Here is a 25,360-nt window from a genome sequence, read left to right as displayed (position 1 = left end):
ATATTTTTAAATAAGAAAAACTAGTGTTAATGGTCACATCATATCCAGAAGATAATGTTTCACAAAAATCCTCCCCATTGTCTAGCTCTTACATTCTTTACTCTTCTTTTCCATGATATTCCCAGAGCCTCACTGTTTCGGTGATACAGATATCTTGCTTAGGGCTAAGAAGTCACAACTTAGCATTTTTGTCAGTTATGAGTCTCTGCATTAATTGCTTCGCACTGCAAAAAGAAGCTTTTCTAACCAAGGTTGAGAGCACCACAGATCTGTGGGTACAAACACATATTTAGAAGGTATTTTAACATGATCATGCTTTATTTAGCCAAAGAACACAGTAGATTCCCCTCTAGGGATGGTGGCTTTTCTAGCCATAGGCTTTTAGTAAGGTTTACAGTGTCACTCATGAATTTCCTTTTGTGGAGCAGACTTTAAACCCAATCAGAATGTAGTTGTTTATTTTCCCAATATTTATGCCACTATTGCACTGTAGTGCAAGTCTTCCCCAGCCCCAGCCCCCAAGTTAGTATTACAACATGGAGAAGTCTACTAGTGTCTTTTTCTTCCAGAATCTTAAATGTTATCACCCTTACAATAAAAGCTGGCTGGCCAGGAGGAAGCTTCCAAGTAAGTTTAAAATTAATTCCTATATCAATTACAACTAAAATAAGTGTTATCTTTAGCAATAATAGGATATGACCATCTAATTACAGTGGGCAATCATGAACAATGGCAATAAACTGACTTATGTTTTTCTTTGAGGAGGTGTTTCTCTAGAGACTCCCTTACCAATAACCCATATGGAGGGTATCCTATATGTGGATTGAGATTCTTTCTGCAGTCATGAATTTATATGGAGCTAGGTTTACATGCTCAAGATTAATCCAATCAAAATTTCAGTATGAACAAGGCCTTGTCCCTAGATGAGGAGTTTTAAGCAGTTGATAACTGCAAAGGGGAGAGAAAATCTTTTTCTTTGTTGGTATGGCTACTTGTAGGTTGCCCACCCTCCAGTGGAAGCTCCAAACACATGTACATATGGGCAGATTGCAATGGACACAGTGTATTATTTAAAAAAGCAAAACAAAACAGGAGATGACAAAGATGTGAGGGAGCCATGTTGGGGAGGCCTGGAGAAGGTGGAATGGAGTTGTGTGTGTGTGTATGATCAAAATCCATTTTATATAGGTAAATAAAAAAATAAAGCACATGTATAAAAATATATTAGTCTTAATAGAATTTTGATGTGAGTGGGGGTAATATGCTACAGGTTCTGTAACAGCAGTTTTCTGCCCACGGATTGCATCCTCTTTGGAGACCAAACGACCCTTTTCCAGGGTATGTCTGAAAATGCAGATATTTATATTGTGATCCATAACATTAGTAAAATTGCAGTTATGAAATAACAACAAAAATAAGTTTGTGGTTGAGGGGTCACCACAACATGGGGAACTGTATTAAAGGGTTGCAGCATTAGGAAGGTTAAAAACCACTGTTCTAGAAAGTGCAGAAAAGTAAAACTAGAAGAAACTTGACAAATAATCCAGTACTTTGTTACAAAAAAAAAAAAAAAGTCTAAGCCAACAAGTATGGGAGCTTGTTAGAAATTCAGAAGAATCTCAGCCCCTCCCTCAGGACCTGTATTTTAACAATTAAACTCAGTTAAGTCTTGGAAACTCTGATTTCCACCACTATTTCCCAAACATAATGGATCTTCAGATCCATGTGAGGAAGACTTTTTCCTTAAAACAACAATAGCAAACAATGAATACAGCTTTCCAGGTGTTTCCTCTAGAGATTTTGATTCAACATGTTTTAGGTAAGGACAGAAAATTCTATTTTCACAAAGATTCCCATATGACTCGGATACAGTCAACATTGCTTTTGTCCTTGAAGCATCATTTAGGAGCCAGTGATTTGATTCAAATCCTTCCCAGATGTTGTGAAAATAAGTGGGCAACCAGCCTCTCTTTAAATATTTCCATTTACATGGGCCATTTAGTCACCTCTTAATTATCCAAGACAAGAGAGCAGAGCATCAGAACAGAGAATCAAATCCCCCAAAGGCTGACTCAGCTGGGCCCATGACCCTTCTTTTGAGGTAAACAAATTTTAGCTTAGGGAGTTGGATCATTGCCTCAAGGCTGCTGAAATCTAGAAGGATTTAACCGACTTTAAAGATACGTGGGAAGAATAAAAATGAAAAGAGAATTATGAAACATCCTGCTTTGGATTATCAACTCCATGTGGTTTGAAGTGTGCATGATTCAGCCCTTGAAGGAATTATTGTTGTTATTTTGCCTGGTAAATAAATCTCCTGGTAAGTAAAATGTCATGTTTTGTCTAAAAATGTGGGTCTCATTTTATATAAAAGGCATTCAGCTTGAAGATGTTGAATATTTGATATTTCTCAAATAAAGAAAATATAGAAACTTGGTCCTACAACCTTTATATGTTAATGTCAAAAATAGATGGATATTGGAAGAGGTATGAACAAAACTGACCAACTCTGAAAATAAATATTATCATTGAAATACATTTACATGTGATGATTTTAATTAAGTGATAGAGAAATTTAGATGGCAAAATAGAGGTGTAAGAAGAGGTGTAAATACCACAATCACCAGAGAAATGAAAAATATAAACTACCATGAAATAATCAATCAAGGCATTACAAAGAGCTTTTTACAACAATTCAAAAAAAAAACAAAACAAAAACAAGTGTTAATGAAGATGTAGAGATAAAGGGGATTTTTTTCTCTTATTGGAGGGAATATAGATTGATGTTGCTCTATACAAAGAGGATTGCAGTTTCTAATATATATTATATATATATTAAAATATATAAAATATATATGATATATATTAAAATAGAACTATCACATGATTCAATATCCCTTCTCTGTTATATATCTAAAAGAAATTAAATCAATATTTTTAAGAAAACTTCTTCACTCCCATGTTTATTTCAGCATCATTCTTTTTAGACAACATATAGAATCAAGCTATATACCCATCAACAATGAATTCATAAACAATCATCTGTGCATGCACACAACTGAATATTACTCAGTCTTTGAAAATAAGGAAATTCTGCCATTTGCAACAAAACTGATTGATCTGGAGGAAAAATGTATTAAGTAAAATATGAAGTCAGATACAGGTGCCATAGAATATGAACTTATATACATTAAAATGACAAAAACCATCATATCAAATGTGGAGAGTCAGTATAAGAATTTACTCTGCTAGTATAAGTAATAAATTTAGTGTCTAATAAGTACTCAATAAACATGACTTACATTAGATGATTATTTTCTGCAAGAGCACTCTTACTAGCTCCACATACTTTTACTACCACCCCAGTTTAAATTTTGCATTTTCTACCCTAGTTCATGTCTTTATTAATTTTCTTCTCCATTTTTATTTTGCTAGATTCTACCTAATGTTTTCATTATTTTTCCTAGGTTAGCTCTTTAAAGAGCTATATCCACAAATCAGAAGCTATATAGAATGGTAATCAATGGTAACCTTAATAACAGTGCCATGTACATTCATAAAGGTAATCTACTATTTTTCTAGCTGGCCAAATACTGTATTTTAGCAAAATCCATACTCTTCAGACCACCTTCCTAGTTTTCACAGATGTCAACAATAGTGATGCTGCCTTAGCCTGCAGCATGTTTTGTCCACGAATCATCTCTCTCTCTCTCTCTCTCTCTCTCTCTCTCTCTCTCTCTCTCCCTCCCTCCCTCTCTCCCTTCCCTCCTTCCTCTTCTTTCTTTCTTTCCTCCTTTCATCAGTTCCTTCCTTTCCTCCTTTGTTTTTGTTCTCTTGCCTTCTTGCTTTCTACCTTTTAAACTTCTCAAGAAACTTCTCAAGTTTCTTGTTCTTCCTGAGATATTCAAAAACTCAAAACTTCCTCTTCGTTTTGCTATTTATGTGTGCATTGTTTGCGCTCCTGTTCTCCTGAACATGATATACAACCTCAACTAACTCAGAAACTCCATGAATTCATGGGCTAGATTTTGTGTTCCTTTCAGTCCTTTAGATTCTCAGAACCTCACTTGGTATATTCATCACATATTAATTGGGACAATATTTACTCAGCATCTACAGTTTTCCAGGTATCATACTTGGAAAAAAGTGTGTGGTCTTTCTCTTCTTGAATATTAAAATCTGGTGGAAAGGAGTAAAAGTCACTATACAGTGTGTAAGATAAGATCATAGATAATTAAAGCATGTAAGAAGGGAAGCATACACTAGAGGAAAATATACAATTACTAACTTACTTATCCAGTATAATCCTGCACAAAAATCTATAATCATGTGCCATCAAACACAAAAATAAATGTAGTCTTCACCCCTCATTAAGGAAACATCTTTGCAACAGATAGAGAACTCTACAGAAAACAATACCCTATCAAAATGCACAATGTGGAACCCAGTTGCTATGATCCATTTAAAAAACACTTCTACACACAAGGCTCAGAGAACACTGTAGAAGAGGGTGATGAAATAGTGTAAGATCAAGGAAGTTGCTGGAAGATTGTATCTGCTAGTAATGACAGAAGCTATACCCATAAAAATCTCACTGACATGAACACCCAAGTGCTAGCTGAACAAGGACAACATCAATGCACATGGTAAACTCGATTGAGAAAAGCCTGTGAAATTTCAACCCTGCATAGAGAACTACAGGCAACTGAGAAAAGTTGGGGGTGAAACAGGTGGTCAGTCCTGAAAATATACTGAATCTACACTGTAATAGGTACTCGAACATAACCTGACTTTATTTTTGTATATTTAGTCATATATTTATTTATTTATTCATTTATTTACATCTCAAACACTGCTCTTTCCTGGTCCTCCTTTACAGAAACCCTCCCCATCTCTACTTCCCTTACCCTCTGAGATGGTGTTCAGCCCTGGTATTCCCCCACTCTGGCACATCAAGTCTCTGCCAGGGTAGGGGCATCCTCTCCACTGAGACCAGACAAGGCAGCCCTGTTAGGGAACAGATACCACAGTTAGGCTACAGCTTTAGGGAGATTATCTACTCCAGTTGTTGGGGGGCCCACATGGAGACTGAGCTTTATGTCTGCTAAGTATGTGCCAGAGGCCTCATTTCACCCTGTGTGTTCCTCAGTTGGAGAGTCAATGTCTTAGAGCTCCCAGATGTCCAGGTTTGTTGACTCTGTTGGTCTTCTTGTAGGGTTTCCATCCCGTTCAGAGACTTCAGTCCTTCCTCCAACTCTTCCATTAGAGTCCTGACTTCTATCCAATGTTTGCCTGTTGTTATCTACCTCTGTTTCAGACAGCTCCTGGGTAGAGCCTCTCAGAGGACAATTGTGCTATGAGAGATTTATTTGGAGTACTACGTCAGACTTTTCAAAAGAGGGGGGTCAGGAAAGGGAAGAAAGAAAAGGCCCCAAATTACTGTGTTAAGTTTACAGAGTATGTAGGTCAGAAAATATTTCCTAAAGCCATTGAAGTGAATTAGTGTATATTTATGTTTATATAACATGAAGATTTGCCGAGTTTTGCTGATGTTTCATAAGAATGCTTGTTTTAGCTATATTGTATCTTTGTTTACTTATTTAGGTGAATCTTGCTTCAAATTAATATCAGGGAAAGCTTTGTGTATCATTTTAGTGAGACTTAAGATGTTATTTTCTGAGAATATATTAGGTTGTACTGTAAGACTCTTCTGCCCATGAAAATGCCTGTCTACATTTTAAGAATGCAAGTTACAGAATACATGGTAATCAAATCATTTAGTTATAATATTTGAGATGTACTATCAATAGAGATGCTATTTGGTGGTGTGGAGTCTTGCAAAACAACAACTAAAAACAAACAATTGAACCAAACAACAATAAACAAACAAAACACCTAATCCCAAGTTATAGGCAATTGCATGCTCAAAAGCCAATTTATTTTAGAGTTCTGGTTAGAGGCATACTAAGAGGCTATGATAAAATAGACCCCCCCCACACACACATACCTGCAAACTATGTGAGGTTGAACAGCTGTGTGCATCTGTATAGGAAACACTTAGTATTTGATAAATGAGCGATCACAAAACCTAGGGTAAAGAGAGCAGAACAATTTGTTATGGATTTTGATCAGTGGGTGCCAAAAATCTCCAGGTTTTGATTTCTGAATTTTTTTGAAGTCAAATATCTCACAAATTCCCTGGAAGAGCTGTGTGGTAACTGCTACATGGTGGTAAGCAAATACTTTGGGGAAAGTATTTTGTGGTTATTTCTCCTAGGGAATTCACTAAATTTTGTCAGGTCTACTAGATGTTCCACCAGACTTTTTTTTTATTATAAAGAAATATGTTCTACCAGGGCACCATTTCTAGAAGCTTCAACAACTTCTGTAAGACTCCTAGAGTTGAACTTAATGAGAAATGAAAGATGCACACAGACAGACAGTTATTGTGAACATTACCATTCTTTGCTTAGATGAGTGTAGATGAGTCCAAATGTCTCTGCTGAGATTTGAGAGCTGTTTTCTCTTCAACAGAAAATGTATCCTGTTCCTTGGCTATAGAAGTACTCTCAATTACTTGGAGACAGCATGAAAAGGGTCAGTCAGCTTCACATCACCAGTGAATAAAGCCAAGTCACGTTGCCATTGCCTTAGACATACTGATTTGCAATTACTTTATATTTTGGAGAGTAGTACATATCAATTGTACTGAGGATGGGCAATCCTGAAGCCTTTTGAAGCCTGTTGTGAGAATTAACAATACTTAAGCCTATGCTAGAGTGTCTCCTCTATCCATAAAAATGATAAGGCTAGTTGGTCTTTAAGAGTTTCTCATTGTTTTCTAATCTATCTTTATTATTTCCCATTTTCCAGTCAAGTATCCAAAACTCTGATCCCTAGAATAACTACAGTGTATGTTTGAAGTATGTATTCCTAATGAATTAAACAATAATTGCCTGGGATGTTAAAAGAAGGGATCTACATTTGAACAAATTCAATGTACACACAAATTTGAGAATGTATTTTGAGTGTAAAAAGTAAAAACATAAAGCCCAGAGTCAAGTTGTTTAGAAAATAGTCCCTTTCCCTTTCTCCCACATTCTTGACTATCATTTGGTTTAAATTGCTCTATCTCTAGTCCATCTACATGTATTGATACTTGGTCTATCCTTCAAGGCCCAGCTATATGTATCTGAATCTCAGATTCAAGTAAGTTTATTGAGCATCTAAAGCAAATGATAATCTAATGGTAAGAACCATTTATGCCACTCATATATTATAATCTTTTATACACAATTAGATAAACTTCCATTAGTTGACTGTTGTTTAACATAGAGTTAATTCATAATGGAACTCAAGCACTTTCATATGGACACAAGATTAAAACACTAGTTAAAGTATTAGCTGGCTTTTAAATGGAACTCTGAAATACCAAAGAAAGTATTTAAAACTAGCCAAAATACAGTTATACAGTGCCTTATGGGTTTGCACTCTGTATTTGTATATTACAACTCTTTTCTTTTAGAGGACAAGCCACTATTCTACATAGCTCCATTTAATACATTAAAGTTTGCCTATTTTCACTTGGTAGCAGCGATGAGGTGATCACAAGTTACACTGCAGTGGGAAAACTGTATGCATTTCCTGTTCTCAGTGCTGACATGGCTGTGGGGATTTTCCTCAGCTTTTCTGAATGTTCACCTTGTGTCTCAGACCAGACATGAGCATTTGGACAAGAAGAGGGTTTTTTTTTTCTTTTTTTTTTACAGGAAAGTTATGAGCTTCCAAGCTTACATAAAATAAACTAACGTCCAAGATAATCACATCCTTCTGGCCCTTTTCACTTTTTTGCCATCCTTCTCAAAATTTTCTCTTTGAGTGTGTGCCCTATCCACTGCTCCACAGGATTAATAGCCTGTGAAAGCAAAGGAGTAAACCAACCTTATGGGGTCTGGTAGAAAGAGCAAGGGTGGAGTGGAAAATAAAACCAGTCCCCAGGGCCTCACCGGAGGATTGGCCATGATTTGTGTGTAGGTGGCTACCTACATGGTGTGATTTTTAAGGGACTAAAAGCCTTCCTTTAGTAAAAGAAAAATAAAAATATTTCCTATTTGTTGACTAGGGCTCAATCTTCCTTCTTTGTAAGGGTAAGGTGTCTGCTCCCTGGAAAACATTTGGGCTGGAGATGTCAGACTCCCACCTTTAGGAACTGGAGTGAAGAATTCAAACCTGACAACTTTCTCAAAGGAATGTCAATAGCTCCACATACTCAAAATTTCTGGAGTCCAGAAATTTTGTAATAGGTCCCAAAGCATGTGCAGCCTTTTCTTATCATCTCATTTACTTTATCAGCACAGCCTAGTCTCTTTGCTTACTGTGTTTTCTCTTCTGTTGGTATTTGTGATTCATTTATACCTGGGTTCCTTTCTTCCATATTACCCAAATCCTACAGCATTCTTTTTTTTAACAGCAAAGAATAACAGAGAAGTTTCTAAGCCAGTGGTTGTTAACCTGTGGGTTGCAAGACATTTTGGGGTCAAATGACTTTCACAGGGGTTATATATCAGATACTCACATTTTTATTCATAACAGTAGCAAACTTATATTTATGATTGTGTGGTTGGGGGTCACCACAACATGAAGAACAGTATTAAAGGGTTATAGCATTAGGAAGATTCATAACCTCTGCTCTACACAGACACTGAGGTCTCCAGCTATTTCAGAATGTTCACGGAAAATGACTGAAGCTTTAATATTTAAAATATTAAATGTCACTGACAACAACAAAATATTTACTGTTCAGTAATAACACTTAAAATTTCCATGGGAAAATGATATCCCTAGATCATGACAATTAATCTAAAATATGAAGATCTCATCATTTTGTATTCTCAATAGCAGATAAAAATTTTATATAACACTGAATGCTGTCATTTTAAATGAGCTTTAGTTCCCCTGAGTGACACAGCTTTGCCTTCTGCTGGACTGGAAGTAATTTTCTAGATTTTGTTGGTAAGCCTTCTCTAATATTCCAAGAGAAAAGGACTCTAGTTAGTTACTTCTTAATCTTCTATCAAGTTTTCCATGATTTCAGATTCTAGTTGAACATACTTCAGAAAATAAGCCTGTAGTGAATGGCCCCCATAGGCTCATAGCTTGAATACTTGGTTTCCAGCCTCCTGTTTCCTGTTTTAAAATGTGAGCTCTCAGCTGTTTCTACTGCCATGCCTTTACTCTAGCATCACATGCTCTAACTCTGTGGAATTATAAGCGCTAATAAATAATTTCTTTTATAAGTTGCCCTGGTAATGGTTGTTTATTACAACAGAAAAGTAACTAAAGTAAAACCCTTGGTCTCCTTAGGAAGTGACAAAAATGCCAGAAAACAGTATTGTGATCCTACACTCCTCTGGCAGCGTTAGCCCCCTGAGTAATAGTAAAAGAAAATGAAGTTTGTTGTTTGTTTGTTTGTTTATCAGTTCTTGGTTCTCAGAGTCAGTTTCCTGCCACTAGAGAGAAATTACAGGTAAATGTGTGAAACTGGGTACGACTTACTTGTCTATGGTTCTAGTACCCCGGAGTAGACAAGGATTGTGAGTGTAAGAACAATCTCAGGTACATGGGCACTGTCTCAAAAGCTACAAAGATGAGTAGATTCCTTGATTGTTCTGCCACCAGTAATAATTCTGTGTGGAGTATCCAGTACCCTCTTTTTGGCTTAGTTAGAAGCATAGAGTAGTAAACTACTCTGGTGTACTCCCTGACAACCCTTGTTTTTTTATAATCTGGTAAACAAAGCAAAAATTATGACCCACTACTCTGAATTCATCTCCAAAGAAAGATACACAAGTAAGATGAAGGAAAGCCAAGATTTTTCAAGTACCCAGGTAATGCCATACTCACTTAGGTGCCATCCCACCCTGGTCTGTAATTAGTACAACAAGAGATAAAATATCAGCCACCAATTAAAACTGTAGATCTTCACCAAAATTTTTGATAACTTTTATATGACAGCATCTACAAATGACCCATTAGTGATAAGCTATGTCAGATGAGTTCTTTTCAAATGACTCTCTCTTTTCTTCCCACAATAGATCTTTTGGTTACTAGATTCAAAGACATGGGAATTTTTTTTTCTCTTTTAGAGCAGGAATGAAGTTTCTTAAGGATAACAGATATCATCACAATTCCTGCTTGAGTACAGGCCAGGTCTTAGAATTTGATGCAAAACCAATATTTTGACTGGAATTTTACATACTTAGGCATTGAATAATGTTCTCTTACTAAATTCATTTTCAGTAAGTGACATTGATTGTGACATTTGCACAGTTTAGGTAACACATTACTTCAGTATCTAAAACAAGTTGGCACTGGTAATTAATGAGAGGATTGTCAGGGCAGTATTTTCTACTATTGTTTGGCTTTAAAACAAAATGCATTACAAGTTATTTTAATGAAGTCTTGTTGAATAAAAATTATCTCAAAAACAAAACAAAACAAAACAAAACTGTTGCCAAAGGTTAGTTACTAGTTAGCACCACAGCTGCTCATTGTTCCTGTCTGTGAAGTGTTTAATTTCATAATTTTAAGTTCTTTTTTGTTTTCTGGTTACAGTAATATTGTCTGTAGCCTGTTAATTTTTTGCATATACAGTTTTATTGCAATAGCTAACCTCCCTCCTTCATTACACATAATTTATACACAATAAACAGGAGAATTTAAACAGTGAAAATAAAAGTATCTACAAAATCTAGAAAATGTCCTCTTCCCAATCTTTTTCAGATGTATTTTATAGAAAGAACTTCAATTCCATGTTCAAATTGGCTAACATAACTAAGGGCCTCTCCTACCTAAGATGAACAACAAGACAATAAAGAACCTTCATTGGCAAATGGACTTTTTATATTTTTTAAGCACAACATATCCAGTAATAACCAGTAGGATTTCAGAAGTGAACCAATATTCATATTTTATCCCTGGTGACATTTTGACATGTGTGTTAGCCGTACTTCCCTTTTGTTTTATTAAATAACACTACTTTCTTATTTTAAACTGACATATGTCTATACTTGTTTTTTAAAATTAGATTCAAGTTAAAATATGTCCTGAAACTACACTACAAAGACCTGAAAATGTAACACTAAAAACACAATTCTTTTTTTCAATCTGATCTCTTATTGGTGTCCTAGGCTTCCACTATCCAACATTATACTAACACAAAGTATGCTAGGACACATATTTTTTTTTATTTTTATTTTTTTGTTTGTTTTGTTTTTCGAGACAGGGTTTCTCTGTGTAGCCCTGGCTGTTCTGGAACTCAATCTGTAGACCAGGCTGGCCTCGAACTCAGAAATCCACCTGCCTCTGCCTCCCAAGTGCTAGGATTAAAGATGTGTGCCACCACTGCCCAGTAGGACACATATGTTTTATTAGTTCAAATGTTTACTTATTTATTTCAGTTACTCTATAGGCTAAATACTTAACTCTACACCATTGTCCCTCAGAATTCCCAGACACCAAAGTAAATTTGTGAATTTTAATCTGGGTTAGGGTGGGTTTATATAATAATTTTAGCACTTACCTCCTATTTATAACTGTGTTCCTTTTGAACCTTAAATACAAGTTCCTTTAGAAAGCCAAGGAAAGAAGACGTTATTAAACTAAAATATGTAACAAAAATAAGAAATATTTTCAGTGAAGTCTATTATTAGAAATACCTGGCCAAATTTAGATACCCATGTCACTAGAATGAAAACTAAATAAGTGACTATTCATATTTCTGAGATTCATTCAGATCAAATTCATTAAAATTCCTACTTATTTACTTTGTAACATTTTAAGGATATCTCCAACCCACAGGAAAAATTAAATTCATATAGTATCGATGTACTTATCGACTTAGGTATATATTAGGAGAGGAAAATATTAGATACATAGAGTTTAGGGGCTTAATTAATCATTCAAACAACTATGTCAGTGACCATGTAATTCCAGATCTAAGAAATTGGCTATCTTTAGATTTACAATGAACAATAGTCAAGTGCATCTATTATTTCTTCTATAATTAGGCTCTGATACATTAATTTATTTCTATATCTTCCTAGTCATCATTTATATAAGCACTCACTGATTGATCACATAAAATTAAAATAAAAAGACAGCAACTCTAAGATTGTTTAAAAGATTTATCTAAAATGGTAACATTTCTCTTCCATATGGTTGTTATTTAGCCCTCCTTATACTCCTTGGTGTGTTCCCTATCCCAGTTTTATCCTGTTATCTGTATCCTTTTAACACTTGCTAGCAATGCATTCTAACTCTCCTCCCTTGAAAGCTCTAAAAAGAGCACTGGTACCATGAGTGTCTGATTTTGTATGACGTTTACTTTTGCTTTCTTTCTGTCATGAATTTCATCTACCTTTCCATTCAAAAAATTTTTTTCAGAGCAGCTCAGGAACTGCAGCATCCATGTCTCTCCTTAACACTCTCTTCAGTATCTGCAGAAACCTCTGTTTCTTTCCTGTTTGAAGATCCGATGGCTAGAAAGTCCCCATGTCTATTCTCACTAATCCATGCCAGAGAAATCTTTGACTCTGTTGGTAATCCCAATGTTAAGGTTGATCTCTTTATTTCTATGGTTCTCTTCTGAGCTGCTGTGCCTAGTGGTGCTTCCACTGCTGTCTGAGTTCATAGAGCTCTAGGAGGATAAGAAGCACTACATAGGGAAGGGTACTGAGCCCATCAATGAAACTATTACACCTGCTCTGCTTAGTAAAAACAACTAAATTTTATGGAATAAGAGAAAGACAGACTGATTATTGAGATGGAGTGCACTAAAAATAAATCTAAATTTGGTGCAAATGACATCATGGTAGTGTCCTTGACTGTTTGCAATGCTGCTGCTGTGGAAAATGGGGTGCCCCTTTACCATCCCATTGCTGACTTGGCTGGCAACCCAGAAGTCATCATGCTGGTCCTAGCTTTTAATGTGATGAATGGTGATTCTCATGCTGCCAACAAGCTAGCCATGCAACAATTCATGACCATCCCAGTGGTGTGTCCTATTTCTTGGAAGCAATGCTCATTGGAGAAGAGATTTATCACAACCTGAAGAATGTCATAAAGCAGAGATATTGGAAGAATGTAGTTAAAACCAATGTGGGTGATATGGATGCATTAGTACCTAAGATCCTGAAGAAAGAAGACTAGAGCTGCTGAAGATGACTAGCTACACTGACCAGGTTGCCATTGGAATGGATGTGGCTGCCTCTGAGTTCTACAGATCTGGCAAGAATGACCTGAACTTCAAGTATTCTGATGGCATCAGCAACATCATAGCTGACTAACTAGCTGACCTGTATAAATCCTTCATCCAGGAGTATCCAGTGATATCTATAGAAGCACCCTCAAGGACAACTGGGAAGCTTAGCAGAAGTTCACAGTTAGTGCAGGTGTCCAAGTGGTTGGAGGTGATTTCACAGTAACCAACCCTAAACAGATTGCCAAAGCTATGATCAAGAAGTCCTACAGCTGCCTCTTGTTCAAAGTGAACCAGATCAGCTCTTTGACTGATCCTCTGTAGAAATGCAGGTTGGCCAATTTAATGGTAGGGGTGCCATGGGCATCAATCTTGAGAGACTAAGGCTAATTTGATCACTGACCTAGTGGTGGGGTTCTGCACTAGGCATATCAAGAATGGTGCCCCTTGATGATCTGATAACCTGGTCAGATATAATCAAATCCTTAGAATTGAGGAACAGCTGGGCAGCAAAGTAAAGTTGCCACCAGGTCCTTCAGGAAGCCCTTGAACACGTAAAGCATGGGCTAGAGATGCTTAGAGCCACCAGCTTCTTAGAATCTTCCTCTCCCTGGCACAACCACTCTGGAAATCAGTTTGGTGGTTCCTGAAAAAATTAGACATAGTACTACCTGAGGACTCAGCTGTATCACTCCTGGGCATATACTCAGAATATGCTCCAACATGTAATAAGGACACATGTTCCACTACTTTCATAACAGCCTTGTTTATAATAGCCAGAAGCTAGAAATGACCCAGATGTCCCTCAACAGAGGAATGGATACAGAAAATGTGGTACCTTTATACAATGGAGTACTACTCATCTATTAAAAACAATGAATTTATGAAATTCTTAGGGAAATGGATGGATCTGGAGAATATCATCCTGAGTGAGGTAACCCAATCACAAAAGAACATACATGGCATGCACTCACTTATAAGTGGATATTAGCCCAGAAGATCAGAATATCCGAAGTATAAACCATAAACCACAGGAAACTCAAGAAGTAGGAAGATCAAAGTGTGGATAGGTCAATCCTTCTTAGAAGGGGGAACAAAATAGCCATGGAAGGAGTTTCAGAGACAAAGTGTGGAGCAGAGACTGAAGGAATGACAGTCCAGAGACTGGCCCACCTGGGGATCCATCCCATATTTAGTCACCAAACCCAGACACTATTGTGGATGCGAATAAGTGGTTGCTGGCAGGACCCGATATAGCTATCTCCTGAGAGGCTCTGCCAGAGCCTGACAAATACAGAAGTGGATTCTCACAGCCATCCATTGGACTGAGTACAGGGTGCCCAGTGTTGGAGCTAGAAAAAGGGCCCAAGTAGTTGAAGGGGTTTGTAGCCCCATAGGAAGAATAGCAATATGAACTAACTAGTAACCTCAGAACTCCCAGGGACCAAACCACCAACCACAGAGTATACACAGCGGGACTCATGGCTCCAGCTGCATGTGTAGAAAAGCATGGCCTTGTTGGTCATCAATGGGAGGAGAGGCCCTTGGCCCTGGGAAGGCTCTATGCCTCAGTGTAGGGGAATGCCAGGGCCAGGAAGTGGGAGAGGGTGGGTAGGTGAGCAGGGAGAAGGGGAAGGGAATAAGGAGGTTTTTTGATGGGAAGCCAGGGAAAGGGAGAACATTTGAAATGTAAATAAAGAAAATATCTATTAAAAAAAATGAAAAAAAAAAAAGAATCTTCCTCTCCCTGATGTCAGAGATAGCTCAAGGCCAGCTCAGTGTCTGTCCTTGCCATGTTACTGCTTCCTTAGACTTCTGAAACCAGGTCTGACAACCTGGAGTACTGCTGGAAATCCCAGCCTTTTAATCATGTGATTGGTCCCCATCACTGTTTCTGTCACCTTACTTCCCAGCTAGTGTATTGTATAATCTCTAGGGTGGCCACAAACAAGACTCTACAGTGGTTCTACATGTAAAATAAAAGCCTCAGTGACCCATAAAAAAAAAGTGTTTTTTTGTTTCAATTTCACTTGGGACAGAGAAGAAAGTAATCATGGCGTTGGGGGGCGGGGGAGGAAGGGAACTAGGTGGAAGAAGGGAGGGGGAAGGGAAGGGAAAAGGGAACATAATCAGGCATTGGGGGCTAGAAGTAAAGAGTGAAGTTCTGAGGGCCACAGAATGAGTGAACATGTGCAACCTCAGGAAGTGGGAGGTGGGGGCACCCTCTAGAATTTATCAGACACCTGGGAGGTGAGAGACTCTCAGGACTCAAAGGGAGGGACCTTAGATAAAATGCCCAACAGTGGGGAGAGGGAACTTGTAGAATCCACTCCCAGTAGAAAGACAGGGCATCAAGTGGAGGGATGGGGTTGCCATCCCACAGTCAAAAACTCTGACACAGAATTGTTACTTTCTAAAAGAACTGCAGGGACAAAAATGAAGACACTGAGGGAAGGGAGGTCCAGTGACTGACCTAAATTGGGACCCATCTCAAGGGCCTTATACTATTATTATGATGTGCTTATAGACAGGAGCCTAGCTTGGCTGCCCTCAGAGAGGCCCAACGAGCAACGGAAAGAGTCAGATGCAGATACTAGCACCCAATAAATGGTCAGAAGATGGGGGCCCCTGTGGATGAATTAGAGAAAAGCTGGAAGAAGTTGTGGAGGAAGGCCACCCCATAGGAAGACCAGCAGTCTCAACTAACCTGAATCCTAGAGATCTCTCAAACACTAAACCACCAACCAGGTAGCATACACCAACTGGTCCAAGTCTCCTGGCACATATACAGCAGAGGACTACCTGGCCTGGCCTCAGTGAGAAAAGATGCACCTAACCCTAGAGAGATTTGAGGCCCCAGGGAGTAGGGAGGTCTGATGTGGTGGGATGAGGTGGGGTGAATTGGGGTGGGGTGGGGATATCCTCTTGAAGGTAGGGGAGGAGGAATAGAATGAGGAACTGTCAGAAGTCAGAACTAGAAGGGGATAGTGATTGGGTTGTAAACATGATTGAAGACAAAAAAGGGTTTTATGGTTTGTTAGATTATTTTATTTGGTTTCTATTCAGTTTTTAATAACATTTCTTGAGTATTCCCTCTCTCTTAAGTAGGAAGCTATACATTGATTAGTGATTTTTATGGCTATCAGTTAAGAAAAATGAAGATTACAGGGTGAGTGGAATTACTCGTATAGGTCTAATGACCCTCCCTGAATAGGGAGGTCCTCCTGTAGTGGAAATGGATATAGTTGGCTGTAGTAGTCAGGTGTCTGCCTTGAGAAGGAATCAGGTACATGCAACTAGCATGGAAGTGGAAATCTACTTTCTACCACCTAAGGATAGGAACAATTGGTGAGAATAGATGGAATTATCAGTGTGAGTTGTGCTTTCTATTTAAAGAGGCTTTACAGGTAGGGGCACAAGAACGCAGGATCCTGAGAACACAAGCATTAACACAAACAATAAATGGGACTTCATGAAACAAAAGTAGTGGCTGTATAAAAAAGAACACCATCACTCAAGTGATGAGGAAGTCTATAGAATGGGGAAAAAAATCTTACCAGTTATACAATTAACAGAGGGGTAGTATCTAGAATATATAAAGAACCCAAGAAAGGAAACAACAAGAAAACAAATAACCCATATTAAAAATTGCATTTTATAACTAAAGAGTTCAGAAAAGATGAAACACAAAAGGCTGAGGAACATTTTAAAAATGTTCAATACCCAGAGTCATTAGGAACTTGCAAGATAAAAGTACTTTGAGCTTTCATTTCACCCCAGTAAGGATGACTAAGGCTAAAATAAAAAAAAATGAGTGAACACTCCTTCATTGTTGGTAGGAGTGTGAATTTGTACAACCACTCTGGAAATCAATTTGGCAGTTTCCCAGAAAACTGGGAATAGTTCTACCTCAAAACCCAGCTATACCACATCTGGACATATACCTAAACGAGGCTGTACCATCCCACAAGGATACTTGCTCAACTATGTTCATAGCAGTGTTTTTCATAATAGCCAGAAACTGGAAACAACCCAGATTCTCCTCAAATGAAGAATGGAGACAGAAAATGTGGTTCATTTACACAATGGAATAGTATTCAGCTATTCAAAACAAGGACATCATGAATTTCTCAGGCAAATAGATGGAACTATAAAATATCATCGTGAGTGAGGTAACCCAGACCTAAAGGGGCATGCATGGTATGTACTCATTTATGAGTGGATATTATCCATAAAGTACAAGTAAACACACTACAATCCACAGACCCAAAGAAGACCAATAACAAGGAGGGTCCAAAGAGGATTCTGGAATATTTCTCAGAAGGGGAAGTAACATAGATATCAAAGGTGGAGGGAGAGAACTGGGTAGGAGAGGGGATAAGGAGGAGAATGGGGCAGGGGGATCAAGTGTAGGGAAAGCAGGGAAGAGAGAATGGAAATCTGTTGTGGGTTGTGGTAGGGAGCATCTCTATGACATACTAGAGAACTGGGATATGGGGAGGCCCAGGAGTCTATGGGGATGACTCCTGGCTGAGACTCCTAGCAGCTAGTGATATGAAAACTGAAGAAGTCATCTCCTATAGCCAGGCAGGTCTCCTAGGACACCAACCCCCCAAAAAACCTTCAACCCAAAATGTGTCCTACATACAAGATGTGCATTGACAAAAGATAGGACAGAGACAGAGGGAGTAAAGAACGAAAGACTGGCCCAAATTAAAAGACTGGCCCAAATTAATAGCCATCCTATGGGCAAGAACTGATCCTTGGCACTATTAACAACACTCTGTTAAGCTTACAGACAGGATCCTAGTATAACTCTCTAAGAGGCCCCACCCAGTATCCAGTGGGAACAGATGTAGACACCCACAGCCAAACATTAAATGAAGCTCTGGAGTATGTGGAAAAGTTGGCAGAAGGATTGAGAGACCTGAAGAGGATAGGGACACCATAGGAAGACCAATAGATTCAACTAACTTAGGCCCTTCAGGGCTCCTAGCGACTGAACCAAAAATCAAAGAGTGAGAATGAGCTGGACATAGGCCTCTTGCACATATGTAGCAAATATGCAACTTGGTTTTCATGCTGGTCCCCAAACAACTGGAGTGGGGTGCTGTCTCTGAATCTGTTGCCTGCCTGTTGGTCCTGTTCTCCTAACTGGGCCAACTTGCCTTGCCTCAGTGGGAGAGGATGCACCTAGTCCTGCAGGGACTTGATGTGCCAGGGTGGAGTGATACCCAGAGTGGGCATGGGGCAATGGTGGAAGAGCTGTTCAAGGGGGGACTTGGAGGAGAGGAAGTACTGATAAAGTTGTAAAATTATAAGGTGAATAAATCAATAATGAAAAAAAGACAAATGTTGATCCATATATAGGGAAAGGAAAGATACTTATTCACTCTGATGGGTATAGGAATCAGTGTGAAGATTCGTCAAAAAGCTAAAAATAGATCTATTCACAATTCATGTATACCACTCTTAGGCATATGCCCAAAGGACTCCATGTTCTACTGTAGAGATGCTTGACCATGTTATTTGCTGCTCTATTCACAATAGCCATGAGATAGAAATAGTCTAAAGGTCTATCAAATGATGAACAGATAATAAAGCTGTAGTATATTTACATATTTAATTGTTATTTGGCTATTAAGAAATATAAATTTGTGAAATACCAAGTAAATGGATGGAGCTCCAAAAATTATTCTAAGTGAGGTAATCCAAACCCAGAAAGACAAATATCATGTGTTTTCTTTTAGATACATGTGTTTAACTAGGACTACCCATTATTAAGGGGGTATGGAGAAAGGTTTTCCAGGCAGAGGAGATAGAATAAACTGCTATAAATGGTTAAAAGAGAATATTGGAACAGAGAGGATTAATATTAGATTGTGAAATATAGGTTAGGATAGGAGTATGGAAAGGGATGAATAACATCAAATATCTTTTCAAAAATACATGGAAATCATATACATATATATACACATATACATATATATATATGATGTGTGTATATATATGTATATATGATGCATGTGTTAACAACTGCAAAAGAAGTAACTCATAATTAACATTGGCCTTTTTATTTGTTAGCTTCTAGTAGGGATATTACTGTCCTCTTACAATCTCTTTCTCTCTCCCTCTCTCTCTGTCTCTCTCAATTTCCATACTAGAGGATAGTTCTTGGACACTGGTGTCTAATAGACCACCAAAATTTACAATCCTTTGGATGTTGTTCTTGATTACCCTCCAGAACTTAAAGGCAAGACAATTTTGCTGAGGATATCACTTAGGACATGGAAATAACAAGCTGGTACAAACCTGGAAACTTCACCTCTACTGGTTAGCTTTCATGGTACTATACAAGATATCAGACAGAGAAGTAATAATTAGTCTTACCCAATTGTGAACCTTGCAAACTACAATAATGAATGGTTGGAGAGGACATGCCCACTGTTGTAATAAAGGTACAAACATGGGAGCAACCACCAACTTTCTGACTGGACTTGAGGCCTGCATTGTGAGATAAAACACATACATGGCACTATTATCAGGCTAAGATCCTATAGCTATATAAATCAAAGGCCCTCAGGGAGAGCCTACCAGCTTTAAGACGCTAAATGGTGAAGCTGGTAAAATGTTAACCTAATTCCTAATGACTCATACATTAATGCATTTCCCAATCATCATCAGAGAAGCATTTATTTGAAGATGATGACTACCACAGAGAACGCAAACTGGCTAGCAAACATAGAATAACAGATTGCAGATTTTTTAGTCCTACAGGGGAACTATATATCACAAATCTCCACCCAGAGGCTCAGCAATCATTGAGGAAGAGTCGAAGGAAAGAGAACAAGTGCCAGAGGTGGTTGATTACAACAAATATTATCTTCTAGACACTGCAGGGCAGCTACACACACACACTTTATAGTACTTTTACCATAAAACCTATGCTAACCTTAGGTTAAATCCTGGCATCAAGAGGAGTATAGGGAACACAATCCCATTAAAAGCCATAGAATAGTAGGCAAATGCTAGCTTCTGGAAGAGAGATTTTTTTCTAAGAGTGTAGGCAGTGGTAGGTTGATCACTCTCCAGTGAAACACCACAGAATCAAGCACCACAAATTTATCATTAAGGGTTGTTTTTACATAAAGATAGATAGTGAAGGAAGGGGAGTAAATCAGGGAAAAGTTGAAAGTGTGTGAATATGGTAAAAATACTGTATTATATTATCAAAGAACTATTTGAATTTCTCACTATTTAAGAGAATTTCATATTTCCTCAAAAATACAAAGATTATCCAGCACTTTCATCCATTAATACTTTCAATACACATATAATACTTCTTTTGAGCTAATAGATGCTTAACTTTTGATGATAGATGCGTGTCATTTGTTACATAGACTATTCTATCATGTGTCATATTTTGGTAACCACTGTGGATAGGTACCTAATTTTATTTCTCCTGTCTTTTGATATACTCATTCTTTCTATATTAGAAAACCTCTCCAGGGCAGTGGTGGTACACACCTTTAATCCCAGCACTTGGGAGGCAGAGGTAGGTGGATTTCTGAGTTCGAGGCCAGCCTGGTCTACAGAGTGAGTTCCAGTACAGTCAGGGCTACACAGATAAACCCTGTCTTAAAAAAAAAAAGAAAAGAAAAGAAAAGAAAAAGAAAGAAAACCTCTCAAAGGATGGGCCTATTCTTGCAGAGACTTGAAGTGCCAGGTGATGGGGTGGGAATATCCAGAAGGCCCAACCCACTCAGAGGAGGAGAGAGGATGTAGGAAGGATTGTGGGAAGGGTGACCAAGAGAGGGGGCAGTGAGCAGGATGCAAAGTGAATAAGTAAAAAAATAATAAATGAATGAATGAATAAATAAATAAGTATAAAAGAAGAAAAAATCTCTCAAGAAAAAGATCTTCTTTTAGGAGAATATGCAACTAGAAAGAATGGGTCCAGCAACCTGAATGTGGCTGCTAAAATGTGGCTGAATGTGCCCAGATGCTCAAATTAAATACATATTGAAATAAATTGCATTAAATAAAAACATTCACATGCAGAAGATATGCATACTATAGTAGTAATATTGGTTATTAAACACCTAACCTCCTGGTTAAGAATATAATTTATTTCATCACAGCATATCAGCGACAGAGTACACCCCTGTTTAATTTCTCTATTCAGTTATTTTGCTCATGATTTATGTATTTACTTTTTACTCTGTAGCCATTTTATGCATACATGTGTATACCAAATTTTGGTCAGTCTCAATGCCTATTACACTTTGTGGAGCATTGGAGTCTTCCTATTTCCAAAAACAAACAAAAAACAATCCACAAATAATCAAAAACCCAACTATTACTTTTCATGTTTTTTTTAAGTTTAAAATCACAAGCACTAGACATATCTCCTAACTGTGATCATAATCTATGTTAATACTTGAGTAATATAATTCTGAGAAGAGTTCTCTACAGTAAGAAAAGAAAGAGCATGTATTTCTCAATCTGAAAACTGTACCATTCTAATATGTCTCTAGCTAGAGACTTGTCAACAAGTGGACAAACACCTGCATAATACTTATGCAGCTTTCTGCTGCTCACTATAATTATCCAATATACTATTCTATTTATTGTATGTATGTAGAGTCCAGTGTGTAGTGGATGAGATACACACAGACACACAAAGACACACACATACCCCTACCTAATTATATGTATGTGTGTGTGCATGTGCATGTGTGTGTGGGTGTGGGTGTGTGTATTATGGTATCTAATGTTGAAAATGTTTATATAAGCATTACATACATTTCATTTTAAATGTAAAGGCTAGGTACCCTGATTTTTTTTTAGTTTCTTTTTAAAAACTATGAAATGAACAACTCACAAAAAAATAGGGACAACACTAGAATGAAATGATTTAAGTACTCCCCTTTGATTTAAGAGGCTTAAAAAACAGCAATAAATGTAAGCAATATTATAATGCAATCTTTTATATTATCAGAAATACTGACAATGGACACAATATCTATATAGCAATTAAAAGTGGGTTAATTATAAATTGTAGTTTTTCCTAGGCTCTAATATTATCACAAGGGAAAAAATTAAAATAATATAATTTACCAAATCTTCTAGTAAACAAACTCATGTGATGTAAGGCTACATCGTTTCACTGTTATAACCTTGTCACTACATGGTAGGTTACTATATAGAACAGCAAATGAGCAGTAGGTAGGTAATAGAGGCCCGGTTACCTTTGGGTGAAAGAGTAATATTTGGGGGAAGGATGCTGGAACAAAAGTTAAGACAATGTTTAAGTACCTACTGTTTTATCCAGCGCTGATAGAAGCTCTTAATCAGGTCCCCTGCAGATACTGTGTAACAGGGCTAATTAATTCATTCATGCCTGAAAAAAAATATAAAATAGTGATCATGTGTAGCACGGAGGACTAGGAAATTTTCGCAGCTGTACAAAACAGGACACCAAAATGGATTACCAGAGGCAAAAAGAAACGAGCTAGTAGTTACATCTATCCCTTAGTGGTTGTAAGGTAGATTATATAGCTGTCTTTTTACCATCTGACATCTCACTTAACCTGGCAGCCCTGGAAAAGAGTAAGAGAAGATAGGATTGCCACTGGCAGGCCTCACAAGTCACTCCCTGGTCACAAGGTGCTCTCAGCTTTGATGAGTTATCCTAGAAAAATCCCACAGTCTCTAGTCAAACTCCCAGCATTATTGGAGCGAAGCAGCTTTCTTTCCCTCTGTCAGCAGTCTTCTAAGAGGTTCTCCTGACTGCAGTTGTCTCACTTCATAGAAAACACATGAGGAAGGAGACTAAGCTGGCCACTGGTTGTGAGCCTAGTCATTTTTAAAAGTTGAATTTCTTCACAAAGCTGCCTCACATGAGCCCTTGCCATGCTTGTAGGTTGCTTCTATGTGGTGCAAGTATGGACACCAATGACTAGAGCCCATATTCCTGCATTGCAATTTATCTAGTGATCCCCTGCTCAGGTTTGTCAACTCATCTGAAATATCCTATTACACACCCGTTCTTATAAGCACTGTGTTTTCAGGACTCTCCTAATTAAGTGAAAATACTATAGGGATTTGTTATACATTAAACTTTTAAGTAGAATAAATGGTGTATACAACATTTTATTTAGAAAGTCAAGAGGATAAAATATAAAGACGTATTCACAAATTTGAGAAATAAACTTGGTAAAAGACCAAAAGAAAGGAACACAAAGGGAGAGAACACTGTCTGGGTTAGAAGCAGGATTACCTGACAACCATCATACAGCATCATACATGTTGAGAAGGGTCTAACCATTGGGAGGGCATGAAAGATAGCTGGAGAGCAAATGGTGTGCTGGTTTCCGCTTGTAGAATGCATCACTAAGATTGCATTAGATCTCTCAAGGAAAATTCAGTGAGAAAGGGATTACCACCAGTAGGTGCTTAATAAATGCTGTCAATCCTTTCTTTTGCCTCTGTCATTTATAAAACAAGAATCTAGAAAAACAGAAGAATCTCAATAAATGCTTTGGAAAAACTAAGTAAGAATAGTAGTGAAAATAAAAAATGATTAAAAGTCTTGTTTTTCTTTGTTTTATTTCTTTGTTGTTGTTGTTCTGGATTTGATTGCTTTGTTGTGCAATGATACAGACATGGAATATAAACTTGGGAGGTAGAAGTAGGAGAATCACAAGCTTAAGGCAAGCCTGGGCTATGCAGTAAGCAGCCAAAAATATTTTGTCTTTGAAAGAAGGTTACAAAGTGCAATAAAAGGACCCCAGAAAAGGGTAAGTTTAAAAAATGCATCACCAAAGACCTCTGAATTCAAAGCTATCTGTCATAGGCTAGAGAGGAGAAAATTCACATTTTTACTCAACTAAGCTAAACAGGGTTGGTTTGCTCTTTTCACATAACAAACTAGAAACAGGGATCAGAGCTTTTGTTGGTTTCTACCTTTCTTCTCATCTGCTTAGAACCAGTGTTTTTACTTTTAAAGTCAAATCTGTAATTTCATGAGTAAATTTAAACTATGCATTAATGACAGAACTTAAGGCAGTCTCTATGACCTTCATAGAGAGCATGCACTTATTTCTCAACAGTTACTTAAATAACTTATGGAAACCACTATGGATTTAGGCACATTTCCATGGAAAGACGGGTGATAGACAGCTTCAATGCCTTGTATCATAAACAAAAGCTTTCCAATTGAGCCAGTTCACACAGAGGTAGCACTCAGGATAGCATCTTTACAATGATATGCCTGTTGGTAATATAGATAACAAATCAGCAAATATTGTTGTGATTTCTCATTTATTATCAAAACATTAAGAACTTTTGACATTAGACTTTATAATTTATTAAAACCTTGCCGCTAGATAATAAAATATATTAATGCTTTAGCTTTAAAAACAAGATAACTGAAGCACTTATCTTAAAGAATTCACCCTTTACTATCTAATGAGTTAATGGCAAAGCCAGGGCTGGAACCTATCTTAATACAAAAGCCTATGTTCTTTTCTTCATCTCATATCTTTTTTTCCCAGTATATATTATCTGTGTATAGATATTCCTCTTTCTCTCCAGTAGTCAAATCATTTGAAGGTAATGTTTACATTATTAAGAGATTTTAATTCTGTAAATCAGACAACCACATACTATCCACCAAACCTCAGTGTCCCCCTACTTTCTTCAATATTCTGGAAGCAGATATTTCTTATGATGTGTAGAACAAACAACAACATATCCCTCTCATCAACTCCCTATCCCTCCATTCCCCCAGAGAGGAACACAGGTGTGAGCACATTCTTTACATTAATTCATCCATTTTCATTGGCACTCAAAACCAGAAGTGAAATGCCACGGACCGGGATTTCTTGCGGGGTCCCTGTTCCGCGGGACAAGGGATTCTGGCCAGGTGGGCACGGGATTCTGCTTTGACAAACAGACCACACACGGGTGGTATAAAATCTGAGTGTATTTCTTTAAATATTACATGAGGCTTTTACAATCATTGTAAAAAAGAAATGAAAAATCTGGCAGCTCAACAGTTGAGGTACCTCTGAGGCTATCTGAAACATACTGAGTCTA

At 37.5% G+C, this 25,360-nt stretch overlaps 1 protein-coding gene and 1 pseudogene across 23 annotated transcripts in view; one reads left to right on the top strand and one right to left on the bottom strand.

Moving 5' to 3' along the window:
* Window positions 1-25,360, bottom strand: part of Gpr174 (G protein-coupled receptor 174) — a 36,926-nt gene that overhangs the window by 3,943 nt on the left and 7,623 nt on the right. The window contains exons 2-7 of one of the 23 annotated variants that reach the window (XM_031366721.1): window positions 22,577-22,661; window positions 11,582-11,626; window positions 6,460-6,741; window positions 6,008-6,088; window positions 4,908-5,387; window positions 93-269 (exon numbers count right to left, since the gene is read on the bottom strand). The gene's annotated coding sequence lies outside the window, so the exon portion shown is untranslated. The other 22 variants (XM_031366713.1, XM_031366697.1, XM_031366753.1 and 19 more) reach the window with 22 other exon arrangements.
* Window positions 12,536-13,816, top strand: LOC116090593 (annotated as a pseudogene).

Source organism: Mastomys coucha, chromosome X, assembly GCF_008632895.1.
Source record: "Mastomys coucha isolate ucsf_1 chromosome X, UCSF_Mcou_1, whole genome shotgun sequence".
Taxonomy (NCBI): Eukaryota; Metazoa; Chordata; class Mammalia; order Rodentia; family Muridae; genus Mastomys; species Mastomys coucha.
Note: the sequence above shows the minus strand (reverse complement) of the source record. Positions and strands in the feature narration are given on the sequence as shown.